This window comes from Pinus tabuliformis, chromosome J (assembly GCF_031772625.1).
Source record: "Pinus tabuliformis cultivar Carrire ecotype Pingquan chromosome J, CPIR1, whole genome shotgun sequence".
In the NCBI taxonomy this organism is placed as follows: domain Eukaryota; kingdom Viridiplantae; phylum Streptophyta; class Pinopsida; order Pinales; family Pinaceae; genus Pinus; species Pinus tabuliformis.
The window spans coordinates 442,102,857-442,122,249 of NC_142295.1; positions in this window are offsets into that span (position 1 = coordinate 442,102,857).

Here is a 19,393-nt window from a genome sequence, read left to right on the forward strand (position 1 = left end):
TCTTGCAAATGATCCTTTCCAATGATGTATGATGAGCTTGATACTAGATGACCTCCTTCTACCCATAAGTACTACTTATGCTCCTAATGAGGTTACCAAGAGCTATTTCCTTCCAATGATGACTTCCATAGTATTCTAATTAAACTACCTTTCAAGCTTCTTTTGATGTCCCGAGCTCTTTCTTCCATCGTATGCCATGATTCCATTTCCTGAAATGATGCATCCTACTATGCTTATAACCATGCTAGCTCTATTTTACAAAAACTGAAAAGAAACTGGTGAACAATATTATCTCAATCATAGTAGAGATATTTTACTTCTTCCTTCTTTGACTTCTTCTTCTTAGCGTTTTCCATTTCTTTAATGATATGGGCTTCTTCCCTTCCTCTTTTGTTTTTGTCCTTATTGAGCTTGGACAATCTCTCTTATAGTGCCCATATTCTTGACATCCATAGCATTGAACATTTGCTATATTCTTGTTTCTTTTATGAGGACCAAATTTCCAAAACTTTCCTTTTCTCTTTGACATGGAAACAAATGCTTGTGTTTTCTCATTTGATCCTACATTAATTTTTGCCTTCAGTCTGCTTTATTCAATTTGACGCAATGACCAAAGCTCATTGAATGGGGTGGATTATTTCTTTCCATAGATGCTTGATGTAAGGTTGTGCCATCCTCTGGTAGTGCATTGAGAACTATGGTGGTCATTTCTTTATCAGACATTCTTTCTCCAAACTATTGTAGTTGGTCTCTTATTTCTGACACCCTCATAAAGTATGAGGCTATTCCTTCTTCTTTTGATATCTTCATGTTGTAGAGATCTTGTCTTAATGATATCACTTCTCATGTAGTACTTACTGAGAAAAAATATACTATCTTGTCATATATTTCTTTTGATGTCTCCAAATTTGATACATAAGGTATGAGGGGATCCTTGATGGATTCTATGATAATCCTTTAAGCCCTTACTTCCCATGTCACATACTTTTCTAGAGCTTGAGCTTATTCCTTTGGAGGTTTAGTGATTGTATCCTTAACATGTTCAGTGACTTCATTCTATATGAATATTAAATCTGTCCTCTTCTTCCATGCAAGAAAGTTTGATGACCCAACAAATTTGTTGCTTTCCTTGCAAAATGAAGTCATTTTAACAAATTCAGAGATATATATAAAGATACTTTCTTGTTAAGTGAAGATGCTCCTTGATGTTAATATCTTCAACTTTATGCCTTCTTGATTTTGATGATGATAGAATATGTCTTCTTGATAAATATGTCTTCCTTCAAAAGTGGTCCTTCATTGAGAGGGAGATCACCTTGATTCCTTGATGATGATTTCCTTAATTGATGAGGGAAATCACGCTTGTCAAAATTACAACTTCAGATTTCGACCCTTCTTCATAATTTTGGTTTGCTGTTGCAGGACTGCAATTTCAGCTTCTTCTACAAAAACCCTAGTTCATACACGTGACTAGAAGATGGATGGATTTGTCTCCTTTCCCCTTCCCTTGAGATGGAATCTTATTCTTATTAATTTGGCTTGCAAGGGAGACTTCTTTTGCCCCAAAACTTTGGTTCTCTTGGAGTATCTTATACTTCATAATTTTCTACTACAAGATGATGCCCTAATATTTGCATGTGTGGAGTAATATAGCCCAAAAATAGATATAAGATGCTTCACTTCTCCTTCTTCTTTATTTTTTAGGTATTAGGTTTCTTTTTATCTCTTGATAGAAATTATTGATGATATTAGTTTCTTTTATAATGCTTCAGCCCTTGAGTGTCCTTCTTTAAGCTGCCTTTCCTTGTCTTGTCACCTTAGCTCTTATACCATGTTGAGAAATCTAGGGGTAGGTAGAGTAGTTAATTTCTCTTAACTTGATAACTTTTTGTGATATATTTTTACTTAACTTTATTAGCTTATTATTTCACTTTATTATTATTAGTGTTCTTTATCATCAAACAAATACCAAACAATAAAATCAATAAGATAATAGGACACAATATGTAGGTGACTAGTCAGGTTCAAAACCTCTCCAATTGAGAGGAGAAGCCACGAGAATTCTTATCTTCTTATAGAAATTCAATTGATGAATTCCAAGACCTATGAACCTTGATCAAGACCCTTTAAGACCAAGTCAAACCTTACTTCCAACAAATTCTACAATTTCGACTTACCTAACAGATCCTTTTGGATCTTTGACCTACCTAGAAAATTCTTCTACAACTTTGAATTTCCCAACAGATTATTTGACAACTTCGGCCTACCCAACAAATTATTTTGCAACTTCGACCTGCCCAAAAAATTCTTCTGCCCAACAGATTTTTCTACCCAGAAAATTCTTCTACCCAACAAATGTAGAAACCGTAACATGAGAGAGAGAGAGAGGCCCAAAAACTTCCATCTAGTTCTTCTCTTCCTTTTTCATCCTTTTTCGGTTTCTATCTTTAGAAGATCATACTTTCTTGAGTGAGTCTCCAAATGAGGTCGAGTTCCTTCTTATTTATAGGCTTGTGAGGGGTACAAATTGCTATCTTTAGGCCGATTTGTCCCTTCATCTAGGCCGAATTAATCTGTGCACCATGATGAGGTCTTAGAGGGTCTTTTGACTCAAATAAATTCTTTTTACAATATGTAACATGCCCAAATGGGTCTTCAGTACATGACAATGACTCAATTGACTTGTAGACTAAATAACAAGCCCTAGAAGCACTCAATGAGTGCTTGAACTAAAAATAAATTTCCCTTGAGCATGAAACCCATGCCTCATGAATAAAAAATAACAAATTTATTTTTATTTTCATTAAATACATAAAATCATGATTACATATGTCATTATGAAGACCGAACCTAGTTACATATTTCAACTGGGATTTCCATGTACCACCCGACCACTGATAGGGCGAAACCAAATATATCTTCCAACCAATCACCCCTATGCCATATTCTAAGCATGAATGTGGGATCCCATGGGATAAACCAAAAAAAAACCAACTAGGGAATCCAGAGGCTAAACTACCTAATCCCTCAACCATAGTGATTTCGCCCAAACCGGTCTAGAAATCACCAAACCAACACAAGATTGGATTCCTTGGAATTTCTTCACCATACCTAGAGAAATTTTCCTATCTCCACCCACTTGTCAAGGGCTTCCGGAGACAACCATCTCCACCCCCAACCCTTGGGATTTTCCTTAGACCACCTCACCTAGATCCAAAATCTTTCGACAATCCAAAGCTCAACCAAGAATGAATCTAATCACACCATGGCTATCCAAGAAATGGTAAGGAAAGGTTGTAACCACTGTCAATCTAAGAAAATACCGTGCCAATTAAAGCAAAGTAATCATGTATACCAAATGCATGCACCATGCATTCAAACCCCAGTAAGGAAATCACACATGCAACAGAGTACCTGCAAAATATTCCTGTTGTAGCTGCCCTTCCAACATTATCCTTGTGCTCCCTTGCTTTCATTTGCTTATTTTCTTCCTTGCTTTCTCTCTATGTCCTCTTGGAGTTCGATTTATTCCTTAGCAAAACGAAAGTTGTCAAGAACTCAAACTGATCAAAAGATGAGCAAAAGTTGTCAATTATTTCTCAGATGCCTTTTTATCATTGATGTATGGTGCCTCTTACTTTCCTTTTCCTCTTTTTTTTTTTTTTTTTCATTTTCCTTTATTTTCTATTTAATTTCCCTTGCATGCATAATCTTGTCTCTTCATCTTCCTTTTCTCTTAATTTCCTTTATTTCTTTTATTAAATTTCCATTTATTTCCCTTTTCCTTTTTCCAATGCCAATGCAAATTTCCATAGCCATTAGTTAACCACAAGTGATACCCACTTTAATGTTTTTCCCTCCATTCAACTTAGAATATGTGTCCCATGACCTTGGTCTTATTTTTACCTTTATAATTTACTTCCATTTACATGGAAAATCGACTTGGAGTTGTTACACTTTTACTATATCATGATGTAGCATTCAAGATTGCACAAAAAGATGGGGGTAGTAAAGGATATTGTGTCTTGTTGAGGAAGGAATTTCAGTGTGTAAATGATCAACACTCTATTGATACAAGAAACAACTTTAAGAAACACTCCAAACCTTCAACAATAAAGCAAGTATCAACAAAAGAAAACAATCATATCTAATTTTCCAGAGTGTCATGCATCATCCTTAGTGTGGGGGAGATAGAACATTGAATTATTAGTATCCTTCTATGGTTTCAAATGCAGATTCAAATATCCTTCAATCAATATTCAACATACTCCTTTTGGCCCAAGCATCCAACCACTCAGTGCTCATCTTTCGCTCATCATTTCTAGATCATCATGACAACAAAGAGGTAAATGGGAACACTAGAGTTTCAAGCATTTTAGTATTTTAAGATTTTTATTTGTGCCTTAGCATGAGGATTTGATTCAATTTTTTTTTACAAAGGACATTTGCACAATATCATAGCTTAATTTTCATTATGAAGATGTTTTAAATCAATTATGCAGTTTTGTAGCTACAAAACTTGTAGCAACCTGCTTTAGGAGCACTTTTTGCACAAAGATTGCAAGAAGATGAGGTTTAGTTAAAAATTTTTGAGATATGGGTTTGGAGGAGAATATGATAAACTGAGTAATCATGGGAATAATTTTAAACAATGAAAATTTAAGGAATATCTGAGCAAGTTTTTAAGGAATATTTTTACTTCTATACCACTGTGCGCGAATAAAACTAGAACTTAATATTTTTCCACAACAACCTATTTTCTTTACCAAAATGAAACTTTTAAGGTATAATATGGTAAAATAGGTAAAAATACACTCTCTCCCTTTTTAAGCACTCAATTTGGCCTTAAAATGAGTTTGTGGTGTATATTTTTGTGCAACATTGGACAACGTGAAAGATGAAACATGACTTAAATTGATTTGACCATATATTGTAAACTATGCATCCATTGGTCTCAAAATTTTGAGGATAAATGCATCCTGACATGGTAAATAAATAGAACAAATTTCAAGAAATTCTAGTAATATATTTTTCAGGAAATTGACTACCCTCACCTACAAAAATTTCTCATTTTTCTCAAGATTCGTGCATCCATTGGTTATGATTTTTCGTGAGAAGATGCATAAAGGTGATGGTAACAACCTCACCAAATTTCATGGGAAACCAATTTTTTGTTTGAGATATATTGGATAAACAAGTCTACTAGAAGAAATGGTTACTGGGATGTCTATCAATAACAAACTCATTTGCACCTCGAGAGATTTGATCCCTCAAGGTCCTTGATAGATCCAAGGTTAATATGGATCTAGGTTGTTTGTATAATATTATATGATATATATATTTGTATATATATGTCTCTTTCTTATTCCCTCTCTCTATGTCACCCCCCAAACATACTCTCTCTCTCTCTCTTGGCCCTCGCTCTCCTCTCTTCCTCACTCTTTCTCCATCGCTCCCTTGTCACTCCATAACTTTGTCCACCTTTCTCCCTCTATGTCCTTTTTCTTCCTTCCCTCTCTCTCCCCCTCCAATTCCATATCTCTCTCTCTCTCCTTCTCTCTCTCTTCCTTCCTCTCTCTCCCTCTCTCTCACCTTCCTCTATCTCTTCCGACCATCTCTCTCTCTCTGTCCAAATTTGTCATTATCTCCCTCCCTCTCCCCTTCTCTCTCTCCCCTCCATCTCCGTGTCTCCCTCTCTCTCTCTTACCCTTCTCTCCCTATCACTCTCTCCTCCTCTCCTCTCTCCATCACTCTCTCTCCATCTCTCCCTTGTTACTCCCCTTCTCTCTCACCCTCTATCTCTATATGTATTTTTCTTTCCTCTCTCTCTCTCTCTCTTTCTAATTCCTTCCTCTCTCTCCCACCTCCTTCTCTCCCTTCACCCCCATCACTCTCTCTCTCCGCCTTTCAAATTTGTCACTATCTCTCTCCCTATTCCTCACCTCTCCTAAATTTGATCCCATTGTATTGTGTTTAAGAAAGTATCTAAATTAATAAAACTCAATTGGTTGTAAAATATTAAACCTCTATTTTGGATCAATCATGCCAAAGAAAATATAATAATAAAAAACTTAAAAAAAATATGCACTATCTTTTCTCTATTATTGTTAGTCACTTTGTTTGCTCTTGTTGCTTGGATCCTTAGTTAAGATGGATCTATGTTGGTTCTTAATAATACTATTTATATTATATAAATTTCACAACTTCAAATATAAAAGTATTCTCATTTTTAATTTTATTAAAACCTTAATTTAATTTCTATAGGAATATTTTTAGTAGTCCTTAGAGGGTTTAGATATATCTCAAAAGTAATTATAACCTTTTTCCTTTTAGCTTCAATTAAAAAAATGTTATAAAATTAAATTAAATTAAAATATTTTTATTGTGAAATAAGTTACCGTTTTTGGGGATGTGGTATTGATAAGCCATGTTATTGGCCCATGGTATTGTAACAAATCCTATTTACAAGTTAATAATATCCATGGTAAAGTGAGAGTGAATATCCATGATTAAGAATCTTGTCATATTTTTATAAAATATTTTTGATTCTGAAATAAGTTATGATTTTTTGGCATGTGGTATTGATAAGCCATGGTATTAGCCCATGGTATTGTAACAAAGCCTAGGTTCATAATATCAATGACAAAGTGGGGGTGAATATCTATGGTTGAAAATCTTGTCATGTTGTTATAAAATATTTTGATTGTGAAATATATTATGTTTTTTGGGCATGTTGTATTGATAATCCATGGTATTGTAACAAATCCTATTTACCAGTTAATAATATCCATGGTAAAGTGAGGGTGAATATCCATAGTTAAGAATATTTCATATTGTTATAGAATATTTTCATTGTGAAATAAGTTATTTTTTTGGGCATGTGGTATTGATAAGTCATTGTATTGGCCTATTGTATTGTAACAAAGCCTAGTTTTTACAAATTAATAATATCCACACTAAAGTGGGGATGAATATCCATGGTTAAGGATCTTGTCATATTATTATAAAATATTTTGGTTGTGAAATAAGTTATGGTTTTTGAGCATGTAGTATTGATAAGCCATGGTATTGGTCCATGATATTTTAACAAAACCTATTCACAAGTTAATGAATAAATAAAAATATAACAAATTGAATTGTATTATTTTTATTGCTTTAACTTTTATTATTAATTGAGCATCATTTAAATGTTTTCACTCAACCAAATATCACTTTCAACTTTTTTTACTTTTTTTTTTTTCTTTCAATTAAGTATATATTTAAAATTGTTTACACACTTACATTACACGGACACATCTACCCTATACTGGGCATGGTAAATACTAAATTTAAATGAAATTATATATAATAAAATGATATAATAAGTTAAAATTGTTTTCAATGTAAGATAAAATGTGTAAGATGAAATTGTTAAATTTTTTCGATTTATTAAAATTTTTGAATAGTATGTTTGAGCCTTGAAAATTAAGTGTTGGTGAAGATGTTGAAACTTGACTATGTTCAATTTTGAGTGAAAGAGGAATATGCAATAATTTCAAAGGTCTAGATGAAATGTGTATTCAATCATTGAATAAGGAAAAAGTAAATGAAACTGAAAAAAAGAAAAACCCTTAGGTATGTAAGAAAAATGTGACAAAGTAGCCAACAATAAAAACACTTTGAAACTTATGATAAAAAAGCTATAATAAAACATTATTATTTTCATGATCTTTTTTTCTCATTCAATCTATACATATAATGACATCAATCATCCTTATAGTTTCAAAGTTTATGGATCATCTTATGAAAATAAACCAAAAGAATTAGCATGAAAAACACAAGAAAAATAAAATGATGAGATACAAATGAAAATAAATAAATAAATAAAGTTTCATATCAAGATTCACACTTTCACTCAAGAAAAGTAGTAGAAAATGATGTAAAAGAAAAGAATCTTCAAAAATTTAATGGAGGGCCCCTTTATTTTGGCTAAAAATTGAAGTGTTGAGGCCTTAAAATGTTCCAAATTGGTTTTGGTTATAGAGTAGAAGTTTATCCATCTATCTGAGCCTTCAAGCATTGAGCAAGTATATTTGTTAAATTTTAAGCCCAGATCCATATTTACATAATGACAAAAGAAATGGTCAAAATTCCAAATGAGTTAAGGTTCCAGGGGGAGAAAGATTATTTGGCCATCTGGGTATCCGAGGATAAGAAATGCTTGCTAGTTAAAAGTAAGCCCGGATTTGGATTGATGCGAAGACAAATGATCTAGTCAAAGTTCCAATCCATCAATGTTTCGTGTGGAAGTAAAAGGATATTTTTCCATCCGGGTATCCATGAGTAGGCATTATTTTCTACTATCATTAATACACGGATCCAAATTTATTGCAAAGGTAATTTTGTCAATGTTGTGTGGTCATGGTTCCATATAAAAGGCATTGAAATGTATTCGGGCTCCAGTTCTTTTAAGCCTCAAGTAGGTGTGTGACTTAGAAAGGATCCAGATTCTTAGATATATGGAGCTCGCACATTAAGGTTGTGGTCTCATCAAATGGTCAACTGGATCACATTGACTTTGAAGCCCCTGTCAATGTAGTTAAAAGTAATATGGGTAGATAAATGGTCCAGGTGTCCAGTAACTTGGTACAAGCAGGTGGTCCTAGATCCAATTTAGTGGAATGTCTAATTATCTAGGTTCATATCATATGGTTTTGTGCAACTAAATCTAAGCCCCTGAGGAGCCAAGGAATCATTGATCTGATTCTTATTCAAGTCATCCAGGCTAGATTTCCAACAAAAGACATGAATTTAATATATACAAAGTTTTCTAGATTGCCCTCCATGGAGATTCGTCCTTGCAAAGTTTTGGTTGACAAATTTAGCGTAAATAATTGAATTTGAAGAAGCTTGAAGTGTGGCAAAGAAGAGAGCGTGCATGAAGTTGGAGTTTCTCATGGAACAATCATTGGTACAATTATGGCTTCATTGTGCAAAGATCCAAAAAGATAGAGAACTGAAAACAAGGTATGCATGACTGAAAGTAGAAGAAGCATGAGAAATGAAGTCCATGGAAGACATGTGATCACGAAAAAAAGTCAAAGGATAGAGTCAAGGAATATGTGCAAATCTATTTAGTTCGAGTGCAGTTGAATGCTATGAAATTTGTAAGCTTGATACAAAGTAATATTGTTTTGAATTCTGAGTTGTAAAGAAGTAGAAGAGAGTATGACATCCAAGAGGGAAAGGTATATAAGTGAAAAATATAGGAGCAGTATATAAGGACTATATATAAGACATAATTGAAGATATAGAGTAGGGATTGATATGAAAAATCAGAGAAGAATTTGAGGAGAGGAAAATTGAATCAAAAATCAAGAAGGTTTTATAAACAAGAACACCTATGGACCTGAGTTTGAAAATGTATGAAAACATTATCTAACAAGTAGCTCAGGTTGGTGCATGCATTTCTCATGGGACTGGTGTCTCCTTTTGGTTAGTGATAGTAAAACATTTTAGGGAGTTTGTGCCTCCGTATGGTTGGTGCCAATAAAAAATTTCAGGGGGTTGGTGCCAATATATCAATGTAACAGTGGGTCACTACCTACAATATCATTTAATAATAAAAGTTATTTTCGTACAGATATGATGTGTTCTTATGTTGTTGATATGATTTACATTGTATATGCATTAAAGTGTCTTGATTGATTAAAATTAGCCATTATACTAATTCACCCCCACCACCGTTTTAGTATAATAATATTTCCAACACTCCCTTAATCTTTATTCATTTTCTTGGTTCTATCATAAACTTGTTCATTATGTTTAGGCCACCAGTAGGCATTCGTGAACATGAATTTGGATTTTTATTTTATTTTTTGGGTCAGTCCACGGGGTACTCAAAAGAACAATCGTAGTGGCAACCCCAGGGCTGTCATTGCAAAACCCACGTGGATCGATAGAACAACCATTCATTGTAATTTTTCTCTCTTATTCGAGTTGGGTGGCATCCCTTAGTGATCTATCCCGGTGTTGTAGCCGCTACATCACCACCCAAAATTTGGGGTCCCTCATTTGCTCACCTCAAGCCATTAAGAGACGCTCCAATTTTAATTGGCTAATTCACCCCATGGCTTGTTCTTATCGGACCTTGTCGATGCACTCACTCGTGTAATTGTGCGATATATATTGCATTCTTTTGTCATGCCCCATCTCGCGCATCAACCCTACCCTTTCATTAGGGTTTTCGAAGTGTGATGTCTTTCCCATGACTTTTGAAATGATCCCTATGCCTTTCAATCAATGAAGACACTGTGTTTGCATGGACAAGACTCCAATCTAGCTTTCATTATGATTGGCCATACTAGGGTTTGGAGAGAAACCCTAAATTAACACAAGAATGTTTCCCTACATGATTTAACCTAATTCATATATCTCCAGAGATGCATTCTCATTGGCACTGTTTGGCATTATGGTAAGAATCATTGAATGTCATGTTTCACCTACTTTCATAATTGGTTCCCCATCCCCACATGCGCATTAGGGTTTGTAAGTTTGTCACCTTTCCATGCATCTTTGAAGCCCTTCTTGGCATTAATCTCCGCACTCCAAACGCATGGTCATGAGTATTTCAAGGAACACGCTCTATGAGTGCATCATCACCCTGGGCATCATGAAATATCAAAGACAAACACAATTAATAAATCCATGAAAGCACCTGGGTTTTGAGTTGGTCTCCAAACTTGAGCGCACTTGACCAACCCATATAATTCGTAGCACCTTGATTTGGATAATTCATTGTCTATGCGCCTGAAGTGAATTAGTTTATTTATTCATTGGTTTCCATGTTCTCACATGAAAATATCACTATTGTGAGCTAACTTGTTTTCATCCCACCTCCTTTTCAGGAAATTAATCGAAGATGCCAGGGGTATACATTGAACTATGCAACAACTACATTAAGAAATTCCTTGACATGACACTGCTAAGATGCTCTCAAGATGAACCTCACATACTCTTCTAAGGAATTGAATGGAAAAGTGAACTTGACACAAGATACACTCTTTAATACATGGCGATTATTTAATAGATGACATGGTGGATTTTTAAACGAATAAAGGGTTAATGCTTAGTTTAAACCACCGTAACCCACTCGAAAGTCTTATGGGATGTTTGTTTTCTGAGAAGGAACTAAATCCATGTGGTTAGTTGCCATGAAGGGCAACACACAAAAGAGATGATGCATAGGGGGTATAAATGACAAAGGGGATGGAAAGAGTATCTTGTTTAAGGGTGCGATTAGAGGCTCATGTCAAAGAGAATGCTTTGAGCCCAGTAGGGTGTTTAGGTGCCAAATGATGGAGCAACGCTAGAGGGAAAGCACCATGCAAATGAACCCCGGACGAATAGAACCAACTCTCGTTTCATGTAGCACCATATACAATGCATCAGGGGTTCATTAATGAGAACGTTGGAAATAAGTGCGGTATAGATTTTACTAGGGGTATACATGCAACACAAAGGATATATTATATAGTCACCCAACCGTAGGTAGCTCGCGGATATGGGAAAGCATGAGGTTGAAAATTATTGCAGATGTAGGTTTTAACCCTGTATAGAAATTACCTGCATACGAATTCTAAGAACAAAAAATAAAAAATGCGAGAGCATAACACATAAAACACATATACACAAAGATTTTCCCCTAGATCCCAAAACTGGGACTACTAGCTTGATTTTTCATTATGTTCCTTTCAATGTTACAATACATATTTATACATGTCGAAGCATCCAATACCATGGACCGAAAACTATCACGTCCAAAACCATGGACCAAAAACCATCGTGTCCAAAACCATGGACCAAAAACCATCGCATCCAAAACCATGTGCGAAAACCATGCAAAAAACCATAGGTAGGTCCACCCAAGCTAATATAGGGTCCAAAAGCATTTTTCCTGCGGCGCTGCCCCAGACCCCACAGAGGGGGGCTACCTGCTCCCCTTAAACCCCCCATATAGGGGGGGATACTGCCCCCCCTCTAACCAACCGGTTCACTACGTAGGATAGTCATGGAAAGAATATAACACAACCCAATAGCAGAGCAACGTTAACGGTGTTAAAGGCATATAAAGACATTTAATAATACTTTGTTCAAACACAAAATAATGCTTTGAGAAAAACGCTGGCCACACGTCTGAGCATTTGGGAAACTAAGTGTTGATTACAAAACTGCTATAATCATGCTGTATCAACATCCTTTTACTGTGCGTTGGTGCATGTCACATAGCACTAAGCATTAGTTTCAGGCAACCAGAGGCCATGCATAATTGATGGTAGCCCTTTGAGAAGGCCACGTGGGAACATGTGCGCCTGAATAGTCGCTAACATGATTATAGCGAGATTAAGAAGGCTCTCATGGATGAAACTCTAAAATGTGACCTGCGATCATGATACCTCCCCAAGTCACAAGATTGTAGTTTTGGAACCTCGAACGAATGCCAGAAAGTTGCGAGATGGATGTATGCGACCCTGCGACCCCTGATGAGTCAAACATCTACTGAAGTCACTGAGTCGCATTCCAACATGCTGTCAGAAGTGCAACTTCCCTCAATGTGACTCTGCGACTTCCCTCACGACCAATACCAATGTTGCGTTGATGATTATTCCACTACAACACTCGGGTCTGATTTTCTCATTCACTACTATTACTACCCAAAATTTGCTCATATTGAACAACATGATTAATGAACTAAGTAGTACATATGGGAGGTTCATTTCGTTGATCCAAAGGCCCCAACAATCAAATTCTCATGTACACACTCACCGAGTCAGAGAAGCAACCCAAACAGTAAGAGGGCACCTCTAGTAGCCTCACAAGATTTGGCAAAACCACTTGCCTTGATAACACCATATGGCATGAAAAAGAATAGTGTGACCTTGGTATAGTAAGTTGGGGTTTTCTCCAGAAGCTTCACACCTAGGGTTTGATCCAACAGGAAAACTCACTCAGTGTACCTACTCAAGGTGTTGTGTCAATGGAAGGAGCAATGTCAAGAAAACACTCAACAACTAAACACTACTATAGAGCCACTAAGGGAGACCTTTGTATCATGTCACAAGCTTGGGAATGGGAAGCGATTAAAGAAGTTATTGTGCCCTTGGCTCTGCAAAGCAGTGGAGATACATTCAACACTCACTCCATAGTGGGTCCATGGACAAATTAAAGAAGTGCATGAAGACCCTATAAAAGCCACCCTCTCTGATAACGTTGTGTCACAAAAGGGACTATACAAGGGTCCAAATTAATCGTTTTTCTGATAGTCAATTCATTATGTTTTAAGGTATTTCTATCTGTAAATGTGTGTGATCCACGTCGTTTTCTTGCAGGTGAAAGGAGGGGAGCAAGGGTGAACGTATGTGGATAAATTATGGTTTTGACAATACAGAAACCAAATCCACTCAAGCTCCTAAAATCTAATGGCCATGTCAGAAACACAACATCAAAAGATGGATAAGAGCAAGCCCACGGATGGAAATATATCTGAGGAAGTCCAAGAGGGTCCTCCAAGGCCACGTGTAGTGATAATACTATGGCACAACAATTGAACACATGGGGGTAGAAGGAAGGGAACAAAATGTTGGTCTACTCGAAAGGATTAGGGTTTCTCATGGAGCTTGCATAACTAGGGTTTCCTTTCAGCAAGCCAAATGCTCCCTTCCAAGTTCCAAGAACCTTTCAATAAAATCAAAGGTGCATCACTAGAAGATTGATGAATGCGAGCGAAGCATAGTGGCAAGAAAGCAGGCTGGTTCCAGGACCAAGCATCCACATCATTGCGACATATGGGAAACAAACATTCTAGGGTTTCCAATAACCCTCTACATCCTTCCCTCTCTATCCTTCATCATAATGAAAATATCACCCACCATTATATCAGTCATTATGTTAGGGCTGATGTGGGAATGTAACAACCATTTTGGCTTGAGAAAGAAGCAAGTAATCTAAAGAGTCATGAGGGTAGCTGAAAGGGCATGAGGGTAGGCCAAGGGTCATGGTAGGTGAACAATCACTTCATATCTATAAATGTTCCCTCAGACGTCATTATCCAGGACTTTGGCACTTGATTTGAAGCTAAGACTAGAAATAGCCGGTTTATGCTTAAGAGCTAGAGCCACTCAGCTCTTGGCAGCTAGTAGAGTGGATTTGCAGTGGGGCTAGGGCTTTGGCATCGGGAAGCGTTATGAACAACCCATGTTACACTATTGGATTTTGGCCAATTGCATGATATGTATTTGAATTTGCAACAATATTAATAAGATGTTCTTTATCTATGGCATTGATTCCCATGCTTACTCATGGTGGTTGTATTAGTTTTCTGGTACTTCAGTATATTTGTATGTGTGCTTTCATATATGCAATATGGTATGGACTGATACATAGTGGTTGCATGTATGTTTCTCTTTTGAATCTGTGTTTACTTCTTCCTTGCCATGTCAATGACCTATTGTGAACTACTTTTCAATTCACTTCTGGCGTGTTCCTGTTTATTATGTCTGATGGGGTTTTAGCTCCTTAATCCCCCTCATGGTATACCTCTTCTTATTGTTGCCGAGACTTGTTTGTATCTCTTTCTGCAATTTGTCAATCTTGGGCTGATTTTGTTTCACTGCTTGAGCGTTCCATTCTTGTCCCACTCTGACACCTTCTCATTTGACAACTAAGAGCAGAAAAATTCATGGTGGTAGCCGGGCCCACAAACTGGATGGGGCTCCTATCCCAAACGATGTGAGGTCTAATTGGGACTTCACACCGGGGAGACCCCTTAGTCATTGGCAGTACATTTTGACTCGTCAACACCCAGCTCTTGCAAATTTTGGAAAATTAATTAGGCTGTTTTTTTGCTTTCATTAGCCACTAGAGTAGAAGGATTTACAATATTTTTTCCATGTGGATGGACTATATTTTTGGAGTAACCAAATTGTAGTTTGGGACTAGGAGTGGAATGAGTAGAAAGGTGGATCATTCTCTTCCCCTTGTTCCCAAAGCGAACTGGTGGAATCAAAAACATATTTTGAAAACACCATTATCATCTCCCTTTAGGATTAGAGAAACCACACAAAGTTTAATTGGGGGGAACTGAGTGTCCCATTTATATGCACATTTTTTCCTCTCATGCAAGGTGCAATATGGAAACCAATAAAGGATCACACAGTATCCAAATTGCTATAATTTTCAAACTTTGTAATGTTCACATGAACAATTTTGCACACACCACATCCCACATATGAATTTCACCTAATATTTACTTGAGTAGTATGCTCTTACCCTTGCACTCTTTGTGATATAAGGAAATCAAAATATTAAGTTTAGAATATTTGAAATTCATCATTCATACCCCAGGAAAAATTGAGTTTTGGGCCATCAACCCCAACTCTTAAAGACTCTTAAAAGAAGCCTAACTTAACACACTAATTCCCCCCACCAAGGGGCCAAAAAAGAAATTATAGTTTAACTTAGGACCTTGGGGATATGAATCCAAATAGCCCCCCTTGGTAATTCTCATTCAAAACATAGAAATTCGTCTTTTAGGGAACTTTAAAATTCTCCATAATCTAGTGTCCAAAAATCCAGTGGTGAGAAGAAACCCATGAAGGGGGAAAGGCCTAGACCAAGTATTACTATGGGCCTCCTTGAATCTCCTAACCCTTGGTAGGGGCTTTGGATCCATGGTTCATACCCAAAAGCTAAGATTATCTCATCAACACTAGAAGGAGGCAAATTAGTGACAAAAACTTAGGGTATTTTACCATAGGAGGCAAGTGTGAGAGCACTTGAATCTAGAGGTTATTTTGAATAGTTGTTGAAACCATCACTCATTTCCTCAGGATGTGGCTTCCATACCCCTCATTATAACCCTCCTTTCATACCTTCACTGGTTTTCTTCTAGTGGCTTGAGACCCGCTATTGTAAAACTTTCAGAAGGCCTAATGACATTTTGAGTGGAAGGATGCTATGTATTCTAGGATTATCATGTGAAAAAATTGGATTGCTTCAAACATTAAAACACTATTTAAAGGAAATTAAACTTTGGTCTTTTTCTTGATACTTTGGTTTTTGCAAATCCCCCTAATCATCTGCACACTCATTCAAGCACCATATGGGACCTCATAGTTCCCTGTCACTCTAGAATCTTTTAAATCCTCCCGCATTTTGTAGGAGGAGTGTCAGGTCTTGCAACATTGGATACTCCACCTTCCCCTCATATATCACCTATTGTCCTGTTTTGTTGCATTCTTCTATTCTTGGAGCTACTTTTTTAGGAACCTCTTCCTCTTAGAGTAACCCTACATCACATATAAGTCACATCAGTATGCCCATTTGTAGCTTCATTGAATATGTCTGATCTTTGAAGCTTACAAATGACCCCATAGGTCATGAAGCTACATGGACAACCATGCCAACCGAATTTCCCTCAGACACAACAAAATTCGAAGGTAAACCAAGTGAATACCTATAAACAATGTGTTGACATTCATCTATGGTATTCTTCTAATAGTATCACTAAAGACTCAATTTGAATGAGAATTTTTTAATGCACCCATACTGCCCCCATGGCTAAATGGTACATTAGTGAGAAATTAGGAGCACATGCTATTTTTGAATCCTTAGCCAAGTCATTTCTCACATTTTTCATACTTCTCTTTCACTGTGACATTGGATTAGAATTATTGTCTAAATTTCGACAAACATCCTCCACTCACATAGTAGACCATATTCATGAGTGACGCAGATGCCATAAGATCTGTAGGATCAACCTTCCTAACATACTTCTTTTATACTTCTTTCTCAAATAATTTTTTCTTGTTATAGCAAACGCTTTTTCCATCACTATACCACAAGATGAGTAAATTCCCATAAATAAGACAACAATTCAAGTTCATTTATGAAAAATTAAGGTACCTTTACATAGTAATATGTTATGGAACCAACTCACAAATAGATAAACCAACGACTTAAAAATTATCCTCTTCACGGGGGAAACCTCCTTTACATTACATAAATGAACAATTCTTGGATGATACAAATGACAAGACCTCCTTTGTATATATAGGAGTCTAAGGGTTCGCAATATAATCAGAGCCTACATAAAAGTAATAATGTAAGGGCACAAAAATAAATATAGTGGGATTCTATGGGGCACAACAATAAGAATATGGGGGATACATGGGCACAACAATAACAACAAGGGGGATACACTAGTATTATAAGGACCTGACATGCCCCTCTCCTTCAAAAAAGTGTTTTCCTCAACACTTGAGTAGTTATGGATGCTTATGTATAGAATTCTCATCCTCCCATGTGGAATATTCAGTGGATCCTAGGAATACAACATCTTCCATATGCATCAAGAAAGCCAAAAACCACTCCCACAGGGGTTGTTGTATCGTCGGTGGAAGAATTAGTTCTTGCCACACTTGAAGGTCTGGCAGAAGCTATTGAGAATGGAGAGGAAACTCTGGTCTTCTAATAGGGGGAATGAGAAACCCTCGTGATCTTGGGCTCAAACTACAGTACAGGAGGAGGAGGAGAAGGTAGTGGAGGAGGCGAAGGTAGAGACAAACCAACAGACTCAAAGCCGGAACCATCATATTCTGAAGAAGAGGAGGAGGAAGAAGAGAAAGAAGACATGGCAGACCAAAATTTGGAATGGTTGACTGAGGGACCATTGGCTCTCCCGGGTTCTTTTCATAAGATGCCGAAGCGGTCAGAGAGAATGATCACAAAGTTCGACCCTGACAGCACAGTGAAGGCAAAAGATCACTTAGACAATTTCTACCTACAACTACAGACCCTTGAGGTACGATACGATGACGTTGCATGTAGACTATTCCCATGTACCTTATATGGCGGCGTAGCAGGATGGTATCAAAACCTTCCTGTCAAATCCATACATAACTAGGGTGCGTTCAAACGTATGTTTCTGGAAAAGTTTTATGATGACAAGACTCCAGCCATGTTACTCAAAGAATTGGGAATTCTGAAGATGGAGGGGGAAGAAAAGGTAAAAGATTTCAATAAGAGGTTTCTACACATATTGAATAAGTTTACAGCAGACATGAAACCTCATGACTCCATCACTATCGATTACTACACATCCGCACTGCCGACTAGCATTGTGAAGTTCATCAAGCGAGCTGCGAAACCAACACTGTTAGAAAACTGTGAAGAGGCAATTGTCGTTGAAAAGGATATGCACATGATTAGAGTCATCAAGGATGATGAACCAACAAAGGACTCCAGAGATGCAAGTAGGAAGCCACATGCTACGACAAGCAAGGGTAAGGATAGGGAAATAAGTGATATTGAAACCCTTACTCGTCTTGTAAAAAACTTGACAACAAAAGTGTCCGAGCTCAAGCAACGAACCATTGACACATCTGTGAGCAACTGAACGCCTAGACAGAGACAAGGAAGCATGTCATCAGGTAGCAATCACCTCTCGAATAAAACTATGTAGAGCTTAGTGTTCCAGCTCGAACAGTGCGCGATTAATGAATTTTGTTCATTTCATGAAGATGATCACTCAGAAGGGTCTTGTTCTGATTGGAAGTGAGTTTCAAGCTTAGTATGCAATCACACGCTTGATGTAGCAAGCAGCGTGTAGGGACAACCGGGAGATATAGACAATGACAAAGATGTTGCGCCTGATGAGGCATCAAGATCTAGGCATGTGGTAAACATGTATCAATGCTCGCAAGCAGTGCAGAAGATGAACACTGAGAAGAAACCCCAAAAGAAAAATGACCGTTACAATCTTAGAAGTAAGGGGGCTCCCCCTACACTTGGGGAAGTGAAACAAAATCTTGAACTGCTGAGGAAGGTTGATCCACCAGCCATCCAAAAGAAAAAAATGCAAAGCAAGCCTGGGAAGACAACGGTGGACAAGAGTATGTCCATGAGCAGAAAATTGGAGAAAACTCTGCCGGACAACACGAATACCAGTCTTACCCCGGACACCTTGGTGAGTCTACCCCCTTTGGATTACAACATTGTGGAAGACATGAAGAAAACTCGCGCAAACATCAGTTTGTTCGAGTTGGCTAAGATCCAGAGTCAATGGGACATCCTGCTGCACGCACTGGGGTAGACATCAATGGACATCACAACCTCTACCAACAAGGGAGCAAGAAAACCTCCCAGATCACTATCAACTGTGCTAAACAAACTTCGGATGGAAGAAGCAAACTCTATTTTCCTTCCATTCCTGCTTTCATTTTAAATATTCAATTGTAATGTTCACAACTGTTTGGTTGATTCTAGCGTGACAGCCAACGTCATGCCTCTCTCCATTTCTAAAAAGATCAATGTGCAGTGGGGCAAGACATCTGCACAGATCATCCAGCTTGATCGA